The sequence below is a fragment of the Papio anubis genome, chromosome 1, assembly GCF_008728515.1.
Source record: "Papio anubis isolate 15944 chromosome 1, Panubis1.0, whole genome shotgun sequence".
NCBI classification, from domain to species: Eukaryota; Metazoa; Chordata; class Mammalia; order Primates; family Cercopithecidae; genus Papio; species Papio anubis.
In genome coordinates this window covers 90,231,613-90,252,800 of record NC_044976.1, presented here as the reverse complement: position 1 = coordinate 90,252,800, position 21,188 = coordinate 90,231,613, and the positions used below count along the sequence as shown (strand labels likewise).

General features: G+C 43.5%; 1 pseudogene; it reads right to left on the bottom strand.

Moving 5' to 3' along the window:
- LOC116274528 overlaps nucleotides 1-21,188 on the bottom strand; it is a 40,729-nt pseudogene that overhangs the window by 1,413 nt on the left and 18,128 nt on the right.

Below are 21,188 nucleotides of genomic sequence, written 5' to 3'. Positions count from 1 at the left end.
TTCCAGCCTGGGCGACAGAGCGAAACTCCATCTCAAAACAACAACAACAACAACAACAACAACAACAACACACCAATCTGTTGTCCACCTCTAGAGTCTTCCCTGTTGCAGAATGTCCTATACATAGAATCACATAGGAAGCAGCTTTTTAAATGTGGTTTCTTTCACTTAGAATAACACAGTTGAGATTCATCTATGTTTTTGTGTGGTCAAGAGTCTGCCACTTTCCTTGTTAAGTAGTATTCCATTGTGTGGATATACCCATCGTGTATCCATTCACCAGTTGAAAGGCATTTGGGCTATCTCCAGATTGGGATGATTATAAAGAAATCTACCATCAACATTCATGTACAGGTTTTTGTGTGATCATAAGTTTTCAATTCACTTGGGTAAATTCCCAAATAAACAAGAGTAAGAGTGTTGGGTTGAATAAGTGTTTATAAATGTATGTTCAACTTTATTTTAAGAAGAAGCCTACCGGACAGATGTAGTGGCTCACACCTGTAATCCCAGCACTTTGAGAGGCCAAGGCAGGCAGATGACCTGAGGTCAGGCGTTCGAGACCAGCCTGGCCAACACGGAGAAACCCCGTCTCAACTAAAATACAAAAAATATTAGCCAGATGTGGTGGCATGCATTGTAGTCCCAGCTACTGGGGAGGCTGAAGGAGAGGAATTGCTTGAACCCGGGAGGCGGAGGGTGCAGCACCACTGCATTCCACCCTGTCGTCAGAGCAAGATTCTGTCTAAAAAAAAAAATAAATAAAAGAAACCCACCAATTTTCCAAAGTAGATGTAGTATTTGAAAGTTCTAATTATACACATCCTCACCAGCACTTAGCACAGGCACACCTGGTTTTATTGAGCATTGCTTTATTGTGCTTCACAAATACTGTGCTTTTTACTCGTTGAAGGTCTGCGGCAACCCTGCATTGAGCAAGTCTATTGGTGCCATTTTTCCAAGAGCAAGTGCTCACTTCTGGTCTCTGTGTCACAGTTTGGTAATTCTCACAATATTTCAAACATTTTCATTATTATTATATATGTTATCTTAATCTGTGATCAGTGATCTTTGATGTTACTACCGTAATTGTTTTGATACACCACAAACCACCCACCTATAAGATGGTGAACTTAATCAATAAATGTCATGTGTGTCTAACTGCTCCATTGACTTGCTGTTCCTCCATCTCTCTCCCTCTCCTCGGGCCTCCCTATTCCTTGAGACACAACAATTTTTATATTAGGTCAATTAATAACCCTACAATGGCTCCTAAGTGTTCAAGTGAAAGGAAGGGTCGCACATCTCTCACTTTAAATTAAAAGCTAGAATTGATTAAGCTTAGTGAATGAGACATGTTGAAGGCTGAACTAGGCTGAAAGCTAGGCCTCTTGCACTAATTAACCAATTAACCAAGTTGTGATTGCAAAGAAAAGGTTTTTGAAGGAAATTAAAAGTGCTACTCCAGTGAACACACAAATGATAAGAAAGCAAAACAGCCTTATTGCTGATATGGAGAAATTTGAGTGGTCTGGATAAAAGATCAAACCAGCCACCACATTCCCTTAGGCCAAAGCCTAATCCAAAACAATCTCCTAACTCTCTTCAATTCTGTGAAGGCTGAGAGAAGGAAAGAAGCTACAGAAGGAAAGTTTGAGGTTAGTAGAGGTAGGTTCACAAGGTTTAAGGAAAGAAGCCATCTCCATCACATAAAAGTGCAAGGTGAAGCAGCAAGTGTTGATGTAGAAGCTGCAGCAAGTTATCCAGAAGATCTAGCAAAGATCATAAATGAAGGTGGCTGCACTACACAACAGATTTTTAATGGAGATGAAACAGGCTTACTTTGGAAGAAGATGCCATCTACGGCTTTCATAGCTAGAGAGGCAAAGTCAATGCCTGGCTTCAAAGCTTCAAAGGATAGGCTGACTCTCTTGATAGGGGTTAATGCAGTTGATGACTTTAAGGTGAAGCCAATGCTCATTTACCATTCCAGAAATCCTAGGGCCCTTAGACTTTTGCTAACGTGTGCTCTGTAAGTGGAACAACAAAGCCTGGATGACAACACATCTGTTTCCAGCATGGTTTATTGAATATTCTAAGCCCACTGTTGAAACCTATTGCTCAGAAAAGAAGATTCTTTTTAAAATATTACTGCTCTTTGACAACGCACCTGTCACCCAAGAGCTCTGAGTGGAAATGTACAAGGAGGCTAATGTTGTTTTCATGCCTGCCAACACAACATCCATTCTGCAGCCCATAAATCAGGAGTAATTTGGACTTTTAAGTCTTATTATTTAAGAAATACGTTTCATAAGGCTGTAGCTGCCACACATAGTGACTCCTCTGAGGGATCTGGAAGTGCATGGAAAATCTTCTGGAAAGGATTCGCCATTCTAGATGACATTAAGAACATTTGTGGCCGGGCGCAGTGGCTCAAGCCTGTAATCCCAGCACTTTGGGAGGCCGAGGCGGGTGGATCATGAGGTCAGGAGATCGAGACTATCCTGGCTAACATGGTGAAACCCCGTCTCTACTAAAAATACAAAAAAAAAAAAACTAGCCGGGCGTGGTGGCGGGCGCCTGTAGTCTCAGCTACTTGGGAGGCTGAGGTGGGAGAATGGCGTGAACCCGGGAGGCGGAGCTTGCAGTGAGCCGAGATCACGCCACTGCACTCCAGCCTGGGAGCACAGCGAGACTCCATCTCAAAAAAAAAAAAAAGAACATTTGTGATTCATCAGAGAAGGTCAAAATATTAGCATCAATATAAGTCTGAAAGTTGATTCCAACCTTGATGGATGACTTTGAGGGGTTCGAGAAGTCAGTGGAGGAAGTCACTGCAGATGTGGTAGAAACAGCAAAAGAACTAGAGTTAGAAGTGGAGCCTGAAGGTGTGACCGAATTCCTGCAATCTCATGATCAAAGTTGAACAGATGAGAAGTTGCTTCTTAGGGATGAGTAAAAAAGTGGTTTCTTGAGATAGAACCTATTCCTGTTGAAGATGCCATGAATATTGTTAAAATGACAACAAAAAATTTAGAATATTCTATCAACTTAGTTGATAAAACAGTGGCAGGGTTTGAGAACATTGACTCCAATTTTGAAAGAAGTTCTACTGTGAGTAAAATGCTATCAAACAGCATCTAATGCTGCAGGGAAGATGTTCATGAAAGGAAGAGTCAATCGATGCGGGAAACCTCGTTGTTATCTTTAAGAAATTGCCACGGCCACTCCAACTTTCAGCAACCACTCCCCTGATGAGTCAGCAGCCATCAACACTGAGGCAAGACACTCCACCAGCAAAAAAGATGATAACTCGCTGAAGGCTCGGGTGATTGTTAGCATTTTGCAGCAATAAAGTATTTTAAAATTAAGATACATATATTTTTTAAGACATAATGCTGTCGTACACTTAGTAGACTACAGTATAGAGTAAACATAACTTTTATATGCTCTGTGAAACAAAAAAAATTCATGTGACTTTTTTTTGTGTGTGATATTCACTTTGTCCTGGTGGTAACTGAACCCTGCATATCTCTGAGGTACCTGTATTGTAATTTTTAATTTTAGCTATTCTGTGTGTGGTAGAATGTCATTGTGGCCTTAACTTGCATTTCCTTAATGATGTCGAGTATCTTTTCATGTGTTTATTTGCCATCTTTATATCTCTTTTGGTGAAGGGTCTGTTCAAATCCACTAAAGTGCTGTGATCACAGTTCCGTGTTAGGAGATTATCCTGGCAGTGGTGTCCTGTCTTGCTACTCAAGCTATCGAATGAGGACCGACAGCATCTGCATCTCCCAGGGGCTTGGTAAAAATGCAGCACTTTGGCCTCATCCCAGTCCAGCCCAATCAGACTCTGCATTTGAACAAGATCCCCAGGTGATTTGTGTGCCTGTTAAACTTTGAGAAGCATTGGTGTTCAGAAGAAATTAGAAGAGAAGGGAAAAATGTAAGGGACTAATTTAGGAAGCTATTGCCATATAGAGAACTTAGGAAGGCTGAACAGTCAGAAGGCAAAGGAAGTAAGAATCCACACATCTACTGGCCCAGTCTGGAAACTTGGCTCAGGGTCTGAGTCCCTATCTGTTCCCTTACTTGTGTCCCGCTGCTGGATAAAGGCCCATGTGGTAACAAAGAGGGTCTTCACAGGAAATCCCATTACCTAGAACAGCAGACACATCTGTCCAGGCCTCTAGTTACAACCTGAGGGATGGTAGTGTGGGGAGGCTTGTTGGGTCCCTAAGGCAGGACAGGGATAGGATTCCATTTCATCAATTGCTTTAGCCAGTACTGGCAGTGCCTCTGATACGGCAGTAACCGTGCTGGATACACATGAGTAAGGTCCAGCCCTCAGATGAAAGTCATGAACTAGTGGAAGAGACAGAGAGATGTAATTACAGTTCAGTAGGATCAGTGTCATAGCAGAGATCTCTCTCTCTGTCTTTCTCTAAAATACTGTACAAGCCTAGAACTTAGAGAAGGGACAGAGGGATTCAGAAAAAAGTTAACAGTTGTCTTGGGTTTTAGAATTTTAATAATAGCTAACATTGATGGAGCACCATCATGGAGCTATGTGCCAGACCTGTATTTTAGATTACACATTACTGTGTTTATTCCTCACAGTGGCCTTCTGAGATAGGAACTGGTGTTAGCCCCATTTTATAGACAACGTAACCATGGGCACGCCCCAGGCCTTTTAGCTAGATTCCCACTCAGTCTGTCTGGCACCAATGTTTGCTTTCTTAACTGAGCTTGCACCGTGAGCCAGGGGGTGTCTGAGAGAACCCCAGGGAGAACAGATGCAGAAACCGGTGTCCATAGCCCAAGGAGCCCCCAGGCCTTGCCTCTGCCCCTTCGCCCAGAGTGACTGAAGAGATTGACAGATGCCTAGGCAAAGCCTTCAAGCTGCCTGGGGAAGGTCAGGCATTGCCAGAAGCACCTGGCTGTCCTTTTGCTGCTGAGCAGCCTTTGGTCAAGCTTCCATGGTCAGCCTCTGCTCTGGCCGCTGCCTTTCTCTGCAGGCAGAGCTGGACAGTGTCAAAGCTTGGCTCTCCTTCGATCTCACATAACTGTGGATTTCTCCTCTATCTAAGGAGATAAAGCCAAAGACAGGGTTTTGCTATTTCTCAGCCGCCCCTGACAGCATAGAGGTCTGTACATTGTAAAGATTTCCAAAAAGGAACTCTGTTATGGTTTTTAGAAGTAAACCTGGAGAAACAGGGTAGACATGCCCCTCAGCATGCCTTTGTAAAGGCCTCTTGCCCCTCCTCACAACTGCCACCCCGCTCCCGACACGTCAGTTGGACTTTGTAAGCTCCTTGAGTTCAAGGACATGTATGCAGTTTACATTCTTCCTGCAGTGCCTTCGTGCTGTGCCTACCCAAGGGAGGCACTCCAGAAGTGGTGGTTGTGCCGATACCTCAGGAGGCTGAAGCACGGGGAGATTGTGCCTCACAGCAGTGAGGAGCAGAGTCTCTGGATCTAGCCTGCCAGGCTGATCCTGTCCTGGCCCCTTACCAGCTGTGCAACATGAAGCAAGTTGCTTAAACTCTCTGGGCCTTAGATTTTCCTCTGGAAGATGGAGATAATTGTTCCTGTCTCCTACAGATGTCGTGAGGTTGAAGTGAGTTATAAATACTGGTGGTCCCTGACTTAAAATTTCTTGGCTCTGTGATGGTGCGAAAGTGACACTCATTCAGTAGAAACTGAACTTTCAATCCTGAATTTTTGATTTTTAATGATTATAAAATTTTTATTTTAATGATTATAAAAGATGCTTTGTGTTCCATAATTGCATCCAATTGTAGGCTAATGTAAGTGTTCTAAGCATGTTTAAGGTAGGCTAGGCTAAGCTGTGATGTCAGTAGGTTAGGTGTACTTGCATTTTTTGACTTACTACAGGTTTATTGGAACACCCCATTGTAGGTCCCAGCCTGTAAAGTGCTTAGAAGAGTATCTAACCCATATTAAGCACAATGTAATGATTAGCATAATAGAAGAGAGCAGTTTTTGGAATCAGAACTGGATTGGACTGGGTTGGAGTCCCAGTCTCATCCCCTTCTAGCTGTGACTTTGGGCTAGTTACTGAACCTCTCTAAGTGTCAGTTTCCACATCTAAAAAATGGGGATGATAACACCCTCATTGGAGGATGAGGGAGAGCAGGAAAAGCAGTAACAAGGCCAGGTGCAGTGGCTCACACCTGTAATCCCAGCACTTTGGAAGGCCGAGGCAAGCAGATCACTTGAAGCCAGGAGTTCAAGACCAGCCTGGCGAACATGGTGAAACTCGTCCCTACTAAAAATACAAAAATATTAGCTAGGCGTCGTGGTGGATGCCTGTAGTCCTAGCTACTCAGGAGGCTGAGGCAGGAGAATTGCTTGAATCATGAGGTGGAGGTTGTAGTGAGCTGAGATTGCGCCACTGCACTCCAGCCTGGGAGACAGAGCAAGACTCCATCCCCCATCCCACCCCACAACTCCACCCCCCAAAAAAGGGCAGTAACAAAAGTATAAGGCTGGCCTGGTGCCTGCTTAGAGTAAGACTGCTGTAATCATATGGTTTATTGATTCACTTGTCCACCTGATCTGAGGGGAAGGCAGACATGGCTGCTCTTTAGTTGACCTGATAAGGTGCCTTCACCCCTATCTAGGGCAAGTGGAAGTCATGGGCAATTGGAGGTCAAGGGCAACAAGACAGCTGAGTTGTGTTCATGGTGAACCTAACACTTAAAAGGGCAGAACCAACAAGATGAATTCAACAGGTGCCCTGAGGTAAGACAAGCAAAATGGCCCCTAGTTCAGAAAGCGAACACTAGAAAATGTGGCAGCTGCAGGGGCCGAGGACAGGGATGCAGAACTGGAGCCACCTCCAAGCCACGGTTACCTAGAACCTCTGTGTATCTCTGCCCTCGGCAATCTGCCTGCAGCCTGGGTCTCTGTCTCATTTCATAGCTCATTACCCGTTTCTAGGTATTTCAGGCTCTGTAGAGATAAGTCTGTGCCATTTGTGGTTGCTGGGACTGGAGTTCTCAGTAAACCTTGCTGACAGATAATGTGCAACATCAGAGTACTTCCAGCAAACCTTGGGTCAAGAACAGGGAGCGGGAGGAGATATGAAGAGCAAACATCCACAGAAGATCAGTGGAGAAAGCCTGAGTCTTAGTAGAACTCTTGTACAGGGTGGCCAAGGACACGGTCTTCTGAGTTTCTTTGAAGGTGGCCTTGGGTGGATGGTCTCAGGAGGCTGTTTATCACCTCTGTCTTTTGATGCATCTTCACTGTGACCATGGCAGTGGGGCCCCTCCCATCCCTTTGAGCACAGCCTGCGGGAGCTCCTGGGGAGGAGGTGCATGGAAGGAGGGCGAGGGTTGACACCAGAGAGGTGGGCAGCACCGAATCACAGAGGGCCTTGGCTGCAGAGCCAAGGAGTCCGAACCGCATTGTGTAAGCAACAGGCAGCCAGTGAGGGACTTTAATCAGGGAAGCAGAATGATTTGATGGGTGTTTTAGAAACTTTGTTCTCCGCTGTGTGGAAGATAAGCATCTTGAGAAGATAAAGGAAACACTGTCTAATTTTTTTTAATGTACTATATTTTCCAAGTGAAGCCTACATCACTGATATCACTTTCCTCTAGTTATGTATTTTCATTGATGCAATCTCTTTAAAAGGTCAAGGAAAATTTTTATTATCTTAAGCCTTTGATGATGCCCTAGTTTGTCCCTTCCCCACCATGTAAAGTAGGGCACAGAGAAATCAGGAAACTCTCCCAAACTCCTGCAGTGGGTTTTTAGCACAGCCAGAAAGGACTTCACAGAGTCTGGATTCTCAGAACTGTGCTCAAATTAGATCCTGCTGCAATCCACCGACACAACCAGGTTTGCACTTACCTCCTAAAAAGTGACTTTCAACTTCGAAAAAGAGAATACCCAGGTTTTCGAAACCTGGCTGAGATGGAGTTCCAGGTTAGATTTTTGCAGATCACTGCCTTAGTTTCCTTCTGCAATACCAGTCTTGCATCATTAATGTTTCTCAATGGTTTTCCTGCCAGTCACTTCACTGTATTCCAAGTATAAACACAGTGTCAGTGTTGACCTCTAGCCTGGAGGGGCTACCAGGCCCAAAAGAACCTCACCTTGGGAAGTGGGGGTCAACACTGGATAGAGAAGTCAATGTTGCCTGCCTTCTAATATCTCCAATGCGCCTCTTCATTTACTGCAGAAACTTGCCTCAGACTTTTGCATGAGTCAGCAGTTTCTTCTAATTGGCTGGAGTTGTGGCAGCTGCTCCGCAGTCCATCCCACTGTACTATGTCTCTAGAGCACACCTGGCAGGAAGGGACTGTGTGCAGAAAGGATGTTCATGAGGCTGCATTTATAGTACACTACGAATTTCATGTAAGTTCTTCTGCAATTTGAAGTAGAAAGTGGTGCACTATATATCACTGCAATTTATTTCAAATTCTATCTATGCTATCCCCAAATGCAACATAAATGCATTACTGTCCTTTGTACAAAAGACTTCCAAATGGTACTGTGACAAACAAGTATGTTTCCACATAGTTTTGCTCTTTTTAAAACACTGCATAGTACTTTGATTCTGGTCCATGTCTCACACACCTACCCTTGAGTCTTCTGAGGAAAGACCAACAGCAGGTGAAAAATCCTAGATCACTCAAGAAACCAAATTTGAGCTTTTAAAATTCCATATCATTGGACTCAAATTGGACTTTGGGCTCTAGGGAATGAACGATGCCTTTGTCCACAAATGTAGGTTTCTGAAGAAAAGTACAGCAGGCTTTAAGGGAATCAAGCCCGCAGACAAGTTAGGGCTTTTACAAATAAAATGGAAAATATAAATCTTGTGCTTTTTGAGCATCTACTCGTTAGATATTTTCAGCCAGAGAGTAAAAGTGTGCATTTTCTAGCAAGGATGCTTTACAAACCTGTCTCTGCAAACAGGTATAAGCACACATGTAAAAGCAGGGGGTGGTCACTTCATTGTCCTTCAGAGAATAAAGTGTCGTCCCAACAGGATACAACATTCACCTTGCTCTGAACGAAGCCCTGAGTGGAGCCTGTGCTGTATTTCACTGTGACACCACCTGGTCCCTGTTCTCGAAGCTTTACATGCTCATTTTCTCTCAATGAAGCACTAACTCAGAACAAGCCTGTGCTTATAACAGGACTTGCAATCAGCTCAGTCCTCCGTGGAAAAGGATGGCAAATAGTGACCATGACTGGCAAAAATCCACATGGGAGAAAGACCTCCACGTGTGCCTTTCAGAAGTCTGAGGTGTCCAGTCTATATTGTGCTACAAGCCTCTCCTCCACCTTTCTTGATTTTTAAAAAATCTTGGACGGGTACGGTGGTTCACATCTGTAATCTCAGCACTTTGGGAGGTCTAGGCGGGTGGATCACAAGATCAGAAGATGGAGACCAGCCTGGCCAACATGGTGAAACCCCATCTCTACCAGAAATACAAAAATTAGCTGGGCGTGGTTGCCAGTGCCTATAATCCTAGCTACTCGGGAGGCTGAGGCAGGAGAATCCCTTGAACCTGGGAGGCAGAGGCTGCAGTGAGCCGAGATCGCGTCACTGCACTCCAGCCTGGCAACAGAGCGAGATTCCATCTCAAAAAAAAAAAAAAAAAAAAAAAAGAAATCTCACTGGCCTTCTTTGTATTCCCAGTCACTTGTGTGTTCTGTTTCACTGTGTGATGCGTTTCTATCATTCAGGGATAATTTCTGAGCGTCATTTAATTTTTGTCCTCTACCCCCAAGTCCAAATGGGGACCCCAAAACACAATGACCATCCATTATTATACCAAGGAATTCAGGAAATGCTGAGAATAATGTCCCTCAGGGTTGCTTTCTAGAATTAGCATTTAACTGTAAGCCTGAATTTCTTCCTTTTGCCACAAGGAAGAAACAATCCACCGGAGAAATTGTGTTACTGATGAAACTGAAACAAGAGCATAAAGTCAAATGTCTTCCACAAATCTTCCAGCTGGGAAAAATGAGAGCAGCTTCCCTAAAAAGGGATAAGATTCAAGAGAATTGTGTTATCATCTTGAGCCATGTTTACAAGATTCAAGCTTAGGGGAGCATAGCGCTATCAGGACAAAACTAGCTTGCTAATCTTGTTTTCAAATGTATTTGGAAAAGTCAACTAAAGTTAAAACTAAAAATCTATAAAGGGTTGGAAGAGGCTTTTTAAAAAAAGATCTAAGCCTATTTGCCCAAATTCCCAAGTTAATACTTAGTATTTATTAAAATGTGAGATTGTGACATTTGAAAAGCCACATAGTTTAAGCTAGGCTTGATTTGTCTTTACCAACTTTCCTTCTACATTATATCAATAATTACATGTACTGCTTTTTTTCCCACTTATCATATCATAAGCATTTTTTCATGTTATAGTCTTCATAATTATCTTTTCATTTATACCTTAATATTCTAACCACTAAATGCACCATAAATACATTTATCATTCCCCCTTTTTTTTTTAGGTTGTTTCCAATTTTTCACTATTGTAAATAATACTGCAATCAGCATTTTGAGGACTTTAGTTATATTTCAGCATTTGAATTACTTCCTTAGGGTAGATTTCCAGAAGTAGAAATAATGAGTTAAATAGTATGTACATTTTTATGGCCCTGGATAGTTTGCTAAATTGTTTTGCCAAGGAATTATACCTAGTTACTCGGTCGTTAGCAATGAATGAGAAGATTGTTCTCACCAGCATTGGGTATTAATATGTAAAATGTGTTCATTAATTTAACAGGAAAATAATTTATTTGCCTGGAAGCTTTAAAATTTTTAAGTAGGCGCGGGGCGCGGTGGCTCACGCTTGTAACTTTGGGAGGCCGAGGCGGACAGATCACGAGGTCAGGAGATCGAGACCATCCTGGCTAACAGGTGAAACCCCGTCTCTACTAAAAATACAAAAAAGTGAGCCGGGCATGGTGGCGGGCGCCTGTAATCCCAGCTACTCGGGAGGCTGAGGCAGGAGAATGGCGTGAACCCGGGAGGTGGAGCTTGCAGTGAGCCGAGAATGTGCCACTGCACTCAGCCTGGGCGACAGAGTGAGACTCCGTCTCAAAAAAAAAAAAAAAAAAGAAACAAATTTTAAGTAAGCAAATATGTCCACTTTTCCTCTGAGCTTTCTTAACTTGCTTGAGACTTAGTAAGTTGTCCCTTCTCCCATCAAGAGCATTGGATTTGCAAGTATGTGGGAGGGCAGGATCCCCTAGCCTAGGACACACTCTCCAGCAACTCCACCAAAGCATCTGGAGGTGGGTCCTGGCTCCAGGGAATTCCCATGTGCAGCTAAGCCTGAGAACTCCTGGCTTAGAAGGTAGGGATTCAGGCAGTGGGGAGATGAAGGCAACAGTTTCCCTTTAAGGAAGTTTGATGGAAGGCAGAGATATGATGGAAATTTTAAGGAGTAATGGTTAAAGAAGGGTGCTCTTAAAAATAAGATACATGGGCCAGGCGTGGTGGCTCATGCCTGGAATCCTAGCACTTTGGGAGGCCAAGGCGGGTGGATCACCTGAGGTCAGGAGTTCGAGACCAGCCTGGCCAACATGGTGATACCCCATCTCTATTGAAAATACAAAATATGAGTTAGTCTTGGTGGCGTGCACCTGTAATCCCAGCTACCCAGGAGGCTGAGGCAGGAGAATTGCTTGAACCCAGGAGGTGGAGGTCGCAGTGAGCCAAGATTGCACCACTGCACTCCAGCCTGGGCAACAAGAGCAAAACTCCATCTCAAAAAAATAAAAATAAATAAATAAAATAAAATACATGACCTGAATATGTTTGAAGACAGAGGGAAAGATTCTTTGGAAAGCAACAGAAAAAAGTAAGAGAGAAAGAAAAATGAAGAAAACAGGAATGAGGGAGAGGAGTTGGGCCAATGTCCCAGGAGAGAGGTGAGCATGGGAAAGGGAAAATCGTTTCTGCTTAGATGTGTGAAGGAAAGAATATGGGTGAAAACGCAAGGACGTTTTGAGGTATAGGAGTTCGCATGGGTTGGCCTCGATCTCAGGGCAGTGGAAATTATGTGGAATAAGTACAGTGGATAAAGGGAGAAGAGGAAATACAAGCATAGTGTACTAAAAGTAGTCAATATATCAACTGGTCCGCAGCACTCTTCCAGAAAGCCTCCACTGAGAAACAGACAACAAACTAATGACTAAAATTGGGGTTGGACATGATTAGCTGTCATTTACTCACATTATCCTTCCAAGTCTATCATAGTGGCCTGGCTCTATACATTGCATGAGGCAGGACTCAATCAGAAAAGTAGAATCATCATGAATGAAACAGAGTAAGATAATTTTTTACAAATGTGGATTAGGCCTTAAGCAATTGTGGGACCTGATGGCAGACTGTTGTCTCTGCATCTGGTGTTGGGACTGAAGTTGTTGTAGGCCAGAGGGAAAGGAGAACTGAATGTGCAATGAGGGAGAGCAATTAAGAACAACTGGTACTCCCATTCTGTTTCACCATCTCCAGCCTTGAGGATGTGGGTGACTTGCGGAAGCAGCTGGTACCTTTTGTCAGAGGTGCACACATACCCGGCCCAGGACTTGGAGGGGCTGAAGGAGGGAACTGGCAGGAGCCGGAGTGCCATGCCAACAAGGTAGGCTAGGAGATACTTAACAACATACATGAGCTGCCGAGGTACCTGGTACCTATACACCTTTCGAACACAAAAATGGCTGCTGCCTCAACTTTGCCTTCCAAATCTCACTTGGAGAACCATAGAGGAAAGGGAATTCTGAGACTTGGCTTCATTGTGGCCCAGTTGACACCTTACAAAGCCACCACACTGTTTGAAAACAGTCTGTATTTGAAGACTCTATTTGACTGTTTGAAAACAGTGTCTATTTTCAAAAATGCTTTGACGTGGCCAGATGCAGTGGCTCATGCCTGTAATCCTAGCACTTTGGGAGGCCAAGGTGGGCAGATCACCTGAGATCGGGAGTTCAAGCCCAGCCTGACCAACATGGAGAAACCCTGTCTCTACTAAAAATACAAAATTAGTCAGGTGTGGTGGTGCAGGCCTGTAATCCTAGCGACTCAGGAGGCTGAGGCAGGAGAATCGCTTGAACCCAGGAGGCAGAGGTTGCGGTCAGCTGAGATCACACCATTGCACTCCAGCATGGGCAACAAGAGCAAAACTCTGTCTCAAAAAAAAAAAAAAGTGCTTTGAAGCACTCTACAGACTCATGCAAGAATCCAGCACATGAAGTAGGTTGCAAGCAATGGTTGAGTTTTATAAGGGGAGAAATGTCAGCCTAAAGGTTCCAGTTTGGGCCCAAAGTCACGTCTTGTATTCCTGTTGGAATGATGACATTTAAAACTAGTTTTCCGGTCCTAGAAATGAGAACAGAGACGCCCTCTCTCTGCTGGTGGTGTGCTTGAGGAGGAACCCCCCTCATGCCACTGTTTCATAACTGTCACCACAGCAAGAAGTTTGGGGCAAAATAGCCCCTAGAGTTTTTGGAAATGTAGCCTTAACTGAGCTTTTCCTTGTCTCAGCACACCCTCACAACTTAGACGTGACTGGGAATTGGGAACCATTTCCACAGCCAGTGCTGCAAACAGCGCCTGGTATGAGTAATTAACTTTCACATGGGGGCAGCTTGCCGTGAATTTGAAGACTCTGCAATGTCCCAGATCCTCATAAAGCAGCTCAAATATTTGCTGTCCAATGAAGCATGGCTGAAATAACACAATCTCCTTGTTGCAGGTTTTGGGAACGCAGCATCGGCTAGACCCTGGGGCCCTGTGGCTTCCGTCCTCTCCTGGAGAGATGACCAGCTGAGGAGTCGGGCCCTCTTGGCTCCGAGGAAGGGGGAACAACATCTGCTGTGGCATGTGCCCTGCCTGCTTCATCTCTCACCTGACTTTAAACACAGAGGGAATCAACACCGAGCTAGAAGCTAGACAGCAGGCCTCCCTCCCTGTGTTTAAGCTCACACAGCCACATCTGATGCTGTGGAGCGGGCTAATGTCAGTCAGACTCAGACCCTCATTTAGTTTTACTGCGCATGTGCAATGAAGCCAAACTGGAAAGTAGAACCATTTACTAGGACCTGGGTTTGAAGGATTTTGGAAAACATTCTTGGAACCTCGAAAGGCTGGCTTCCCAAAGAATCTCTCAACCCCTTTCTTCTTTTTCTTTCTTCTATGGTTTCCTTTTCCCTCTTCCCCTTCCTCCTTTTCTCTGCCCTTTGTTCTCACTCCAGAAACACATATTCAAACATTTACTGGGATCATGCCCTGATGTACGTGGGGGACAGGAGAATGGAAGGCACTGTGCCTGCCTTCAGGGGACCGACTGGTCAGCATGGGGGGAACACGGGGCGGTGAAGGCACAAGGGAGGGTGAATGTCAGATGAGCCGAGTCTTGAAGCAAAGGTAAGAATTACCGGTGGTCTCCTCTGTTCTTCAGTTGTCATTTATCGGCCCCAACACCCTCCTTTCATACCCTTTACCATCCACTAGGCTGTCACTGGAGAAAGAACCTGGCAGCCAGCAGTAAACTCTGACATCTTCTTATGGCCATCTCTGGGCTCATCTCCTGGGTAAAGAAATCGCTCTCAAATGCAAACCCTCCTAACTTCCTGACTCTCCAGAAGTATCCAAAGTAAAGTTTCAAACACCCAATCACCTGCCCACTCTTAATTAGAGCTGGCAAGTCCTCTCAGCTATGGTGGCCACTTAACATTTTTGCGATTCTCTTAGAACACAAACAGACTTTCAAATCTCTTTCCTGTTGTTCACAGTGTTCCTGGCTGCTATAGTAGATTTTGCTGTCACCTCTATTTTCACTCATGTCCCAGCCACACCAATACTTGTAAGGGGGCCAGAACCAGTTTTAAACATAAGTTGGCTTCCAGCCTAGAGCCGAATTTGTCATCCACTATTTCCCTGGCATCACACTTGTCCTCCCAACCTCTGGTGCCTGGCTCAACTATAGCCTGAAAGAGTTAACAGCCAAGAAGCCAGAACCAACTTTTAGGGGAGGAGCTTTAGAATGCTGACACGGCAGTCATCAGATCTGCAAAATGGTATTCAGCAAAGTGTGAGATTGTTACGAGACCAAATGCTAAACTTAATATATGAGACCTTGACACTAGGTACCAGATAGATCTGCTTTCAGGTCCCCTTTTTGCAGAATCCTTAGGAGCAGCATGTCATTTAACCACATTGCTTTACAAATGCTGCATCTGGAGTCAAGAAGACCATCTGAGGGGTTTGGAGGTTGCTGTCTGCCTGGTGATCAGAATGCTGCCCTTAGGTCGTATAGCAAATCAGAGGGAGGTCATCGAACCGCATCACCTATGTCTCCTGGGAGCTTGTTAGAAATGCTGAATGTTGGGCTCCCACTTGACCTGCAGAAACAGAATCTGCATGTTGACAAGATCACCAGGTGATCTGTGTGCACATTACTGTTTGAGGAGCTCTGCTACAGAGTTTTACAGCAACAAAACACTTTTACATATATAAAATCCTCCTCTGAGGAAGGCAGAGGAAACTGAGGATTTGGGAAGGTGAGTGATTCTCTCAGGTCACATGGCTGGCGCCAGACATTTCTTAACTCCTACTTATGTGGCGCTCTTTCCACCAAACCACTTTGCCTCCTGCCAACAGTCAGGAGAGAATGACAGTGGCCACGGAGGCTTTCGTTGAGCGCTCGCCGCACGCCACACATTGTTCTGATTAAGTTGTTTAATATCACTGGATCTATGAGGTGGGAGCCTTTATTTTTCTCATTTTTCTACTAGGTAAGTGGTGGAGCACCAGAATCAACTAGTGTATTCCAGACTTCATTTAAGTTGCCCACACTGAAGGTTGAATTCTGAACTTCCCAGTAGTAACTGGGAAGCAGTAAGGAAACAAGGGAATAAACAGGAACCTAGCTGTGTAACACTGGGCATGTCACATCACCCCACGTTACTCACCCAAGAAACGACGTTCAACTGGATGATCTTTAAGGCAATTTCCAGCACTGACATTTTAGGATTCTAAATATTTCTAAATCCTTTGCTTGATATCTACTGATGGCTTTTCTTCTGAGCATCTCTGATTTAGTATCAGAAACTGTCAGCCCAGGCCAGAGGATAGGGGAAGGGGATTGGAGGCAGAGGCACATTTTACATGAGTGGGACAGATGACAAGCCCCAAGACCACATCCTGAACCTGCCTGCCGGCCAGCCACAACCCAATCTACTGTGTGGCATTGTGGGATAACTCCCAGTACGTGTCCTGCAGAAGTTTCTGAGACTAATTTAACACCACTCCTTGCAGCTGCACCACACCCAGTTCAGCTGGCAAGAGGATGCTTTTAAAGAAGAAAAGGTGATTAGGCCTGGAGAGTTTCCCACAAACCCAACGTCACAGAATGAGTTAACTGCCAATGAATCAGAAACATATGGTGCTCAACAAGCTTCTCTCAGATTACGCACTGTTTAATAATCTAGGGAATCGTTATTTGTCAAAACAGTTGGAACTTGTTACCAAATGCAGGACCTCTGAGACCCAGTTTGAAATGTATTGTCAAACACGCCAGAGCCTCCAGGGCCAGATTAATGCATTTTAGCTCCATCCATGGGAGATTATTTTCCGAGTGTACCATTTGGTGATTGTGACTCAGAATGGGGTCTGACGAGAGCTGAGGTTTAAAAGACACCTGATCAATTACGCCTAAGTAAATACAGCTTAAAACAAATCACAAGTAAGCACTACTTTAGTCACAGTGCAAAAGAACACACACTTGCTGCTTCTATTTTCAGAAAATTAATGAACGATTTTAGTTATGGCAAAACAACCCTGCAGAACAAGGGTCAGTTTGCTCTTTAATCAAGAAGCTTTGCCAAATATTTACTAAAATAGGGCAGACTCCTTGTAAAAGTATAAATAGTTTTGTTTCTTATTTAAAATAAAAAGGTCCCTAGCACCTTATATGGTCTGATCCTTTGATAGCACTCAAGTGTTTCTATAGTAGGATTTCCATTGTGGTCTCTGCTAAGGAAAAAAGAAACAAAATTGCAGCACGAGGTCAGAGAAAAATGATGCTTCCCATAAAAATCCAATCGAAACTGCAGAGTAGACTGTAAGGAATGTTGTCCCATAGGGTAAAGCATGTGGTGATGCTGTACTCAGACTCAGTGAGGACCAAGATTCCCGTGGCGGACTCATGGTTCATCCCTTCACCTTCTTCCCTCCTTCCTGATAGTCCTAGATTCTGTGTCTCTCCCCAGTGTGGTGCAGGGGATGAGCTCCATGCTCAGCTCCAGGGGCAAGTTCTGCTTAAGCCAACCATGGGAGTTCCCTGATTGGTTTAGGAAGAGGCCTGTGACCAATTCTGCCCCATGAAAAGTGCGAAATCTGCTGTGGGGAGGTTTCGGGAAAGAGTTCCTTGCTCCTAAGAAAGAGGAACAGGAAGAGACTGATCTTCTTACAGGCGCTGCCATGTTTGAATATGATGCTCCAAAGTGGCAACCATGTTGCTTTCAGTTGAGGGTAAACCTGACATAAGGTTGGGCAAGATAAGGAGAATCAGTGAGAGACGGCACATAGCCCTGACACATCACATCTGGAGCCCACCTGCCTTTGGATTTCCCGTTATGTGAAACAACACATTTCCTTATTGTTTAAATCAGTTTGAGTTGGTATTTCCAGTATTTGCTGCCCAAAGCATCCAAACTGATCTAATTAGCATTCAAATTCACAAACCACAGACTAGCCACCCCCTTTTCCATTACTGTCCCGAAAACTTTGCATCACACGTCGTTTTGTCAAAAGTCTTCTGAAAGGGTAAAATTTCCCCAGATACCATAACATAATGCTATAGATTAATCAATATGTCTAAATGGTGATCCTTGACTGATTACAACTAATTTCATTTTCATTTCTCAAGACAGGCAAACCAGAGTGGCTTTCTAAAGGGCCCTTTCTATCATAAAAATAACGTTGAGTCAGTCACATGTTCATTCCCAGGACTGGCTGAGTGGATCCATCCACCTTCTCTCATGGATACCCCTTGTGACAAAGCTGGGAATGTCGAGACAGCTGATGGGACTCAGGGTATACAATGGGGTGTCTGAAACAGCAAATCTTACCAGTTCAACCAAGAGTCAAGGGAGATGACATAAAAAACAGACATATTCTATATTTTGTATTCAGAATGTTTTTTTCTTTTTTAACCTTCATCAGAGATTTTTATATACACACATTCCAAAATGGAACAATGCAGCAAAAAGAGTAAAGGGGAATTCTAAAAGCATTCTCTGCCTACATCTGATGAATGAAAGGATTGGAATTTTTCACCTTTATTTATTTGGCCTCAGTGTTCTGCTTTCTTGTATCTATGAAGACCTAATTTAGCACACTTCAAATCCCTTGAGGGAGGTAGTTACTGAATGTCCTTCCAGCTCTAAGAAGGAGAGCTGGAGGCTTTACTCCATGAGGACCTCTGGCACTTAGATTACAGATTGGAGGAATGGTGGGTAATTCCCAATCAAAACTGAATCTGAAAATTATTTTTAAGACCACTTAACATGCTATCTATTTTCTTAACAAATTTTAAGTATATATTACTGTTGATTATAGGTTAACTAGAGCTTATTCATGTTGCTAACTGAAACTTTATATCTATTGATTAATAGTTCTCCATTTCCCCCTCCCCCCAAGTCCCTGGTAACCACTATTCCAGTCTTTGATTTTATGAATTTGACTATTTTAGATACTTCATACAAGTGGAACCATGCAGTATTAATCTTTCTGTGTCTGGCTTATTACATTTAGCACAATGTCTTCAAGGTCTATCCATATGGTCAGACAGGACAGAATTTCCTTTGTTTTAAAGGCTGAATAGTATTCCATTGTACAAATAAATCACATTTTAAAAAATCCATCTGTCAATGGACATTTAAGTAGTTTCCTTGTCTTAGCTGTTGTGATTAGTGCTGCAGTGAACACGAGAATGCTAATACCTCTTGAAGATCCTCATTTCAATTCTTCTGGATATATACCCGGAAGTGGTATTACTGGATCCTACGGTGGTTGTATTTTTAAATTTTTGAGGAGCTTCCATGCTGTTTTCCATAGCAGCTGCATCATTTTGCATTCTTGCCAACAATGTGTGAGGGCTCCAATTTCCTCACATCCTCACCAACACTTGTTGTCTTTTTTTTTTTTTTATAGTAGCCATCCCGATAGGTGTAAGGTGATTTCTCATTGTGGTTTTGATCTGCATTTCTCTGATTATAGTGATGATAAGCTTTTTTTTCATATTCCTATTAGCCATTAGTATTTCTTTTTTGGAGAAATGTCTGTTCAAGTCCTTAGCCACTTTTTAAATTGGCTTCTTAGTTTTCTTGCTATTGAGTTGTCTGAGTTCCTTATATATTTTGGAGATTAGTCCCTGGTCAGATACATGGCTTACATATATTTTCTCCCATTCTGTAGGTTGTCTTTTCACTTTGTTGATTGTTTCCTTTCCTGTGCAGAAGCTTTTTAGTTTGATGTAGTCCCGCTTGTTTATTTTTGTTGCCTGTGCTTTTGGTGTCATATTCATTGCCAAGACCAAGATCATGAAGCTTTTCCCCTGTTTTCTGATAAGAATTACACAGTTTCAGATCTTATGCTTAGAAATGTTTTTTGCTGGATGCTAGAATGCTAATCTTTGCTCCTATATTCACTCAAAATTATAAAATGAAAAAGAGGTTGTGAGAATCTGGGCAAAAATCACAAATTATAAATCAAATACCAATTAGACTTTCTATGTTCATGCATTCTTAAAATGGCAAGAATATCTCTGGTTGCAATGACATTTTGGCACACATCATCACGCTCTTCAAAGACTGTAAACTGTGGTGTGACCTCTGTTCAGAAAGAATTACTGCCCTATAAAGTTATAGAGGCACTGAGAGTCTTTTACTTTCTCTTCTTTCAAAAGGTGCAGTGCGTTCCTTGCAGACATTGCTCTGAGCAATATGTTGCACAAGACTCAAAACACTGTACCTTTTAACACACACAGCTTGAACCCAGATTCACAACCTTTGGGACTCTTTCCTTTGATATGAAATCCAACCACAAGGCTCATGAACTATTAACACAGGCCTTTATCTGTTGCACTTGCTACAATTCGAGCAGAAAGAATGTAACTCACTGCAATACTATTATGGGACAGTGGGCTTCAGTGATAATAATCCAGGGTACACCTCAGTTTGCCAAATGCTTTTCCTTATGTTATCTCATGTCAGCCTCTCAAGAATCCTGATGGGATTTTATAGACAGGAAAAACAGAGATGAAATCAAAAGGCTGAAAGTACTTGACCAAGTTCAGGGGCAGCAGAGCTAGCACTTGAGCCTAGCTTTCTTACTCCAAATCCAGTGTTTCTTCCATGATAATATCTTGTCTTGACGAAGGTGGCACGAGGGCAGTGTTATGTGATGGTTAAGAGCACAGTAGTTCTGGGTTCAAATTCCAGTTCTGCTAATTATCAGCCAGGTGAAGTGGGGAAAATTGCTAAGCCTTAGGGCCCTGCCTTGGTTTTCCCATCTATAAAATAGAAATAACAACATGTACGCCATTGGGTTTTGGAGCTTAATGCATTAATGCAAGAAGAGCACTAAGCATAGTGCTTCCCACAAAGCACAGTACTCAGCAAGTCCTCAATGAATAATAGCTCTTTAAAAACCAAAGGGAAGTGAGCCTTGGTTGAGCACTTTGCATGTGAATCCCATTTCTCTGGGTTTTCACTGTTATTGACTGTTAGTCAAAGGTGTCCTGTGAGCTCCAGTTTCCTGTTTGGCCAAATGAAGGCAATGGGACTTGATAAGAACACTCACAAGAACCCCTCTATCTGGCCTCCATTTTTAACACTGGCTCTCCATTGTCTGTGGGGTGTTTGTGTTCACCCTCGGGGTCTGGGGAGAAAGGAGGAAGAAGGGAGTGAAGGACCTTGGTATCAAATTTACCAGCTTTCCCTTCGTGTTAACACTCCCCTTGCACCCAGCCAAGATGTTTACAGGGCAGGAGATTAAGATGCAAAGGAAAGTGGTGACGCCTGGGAATGGCCTTGGCTGTTTTGGAAAATACACACCAACACACAGACACACAATCATTGCCTTCAAAGACATAATGATTCTAGGATGGCAACATTATG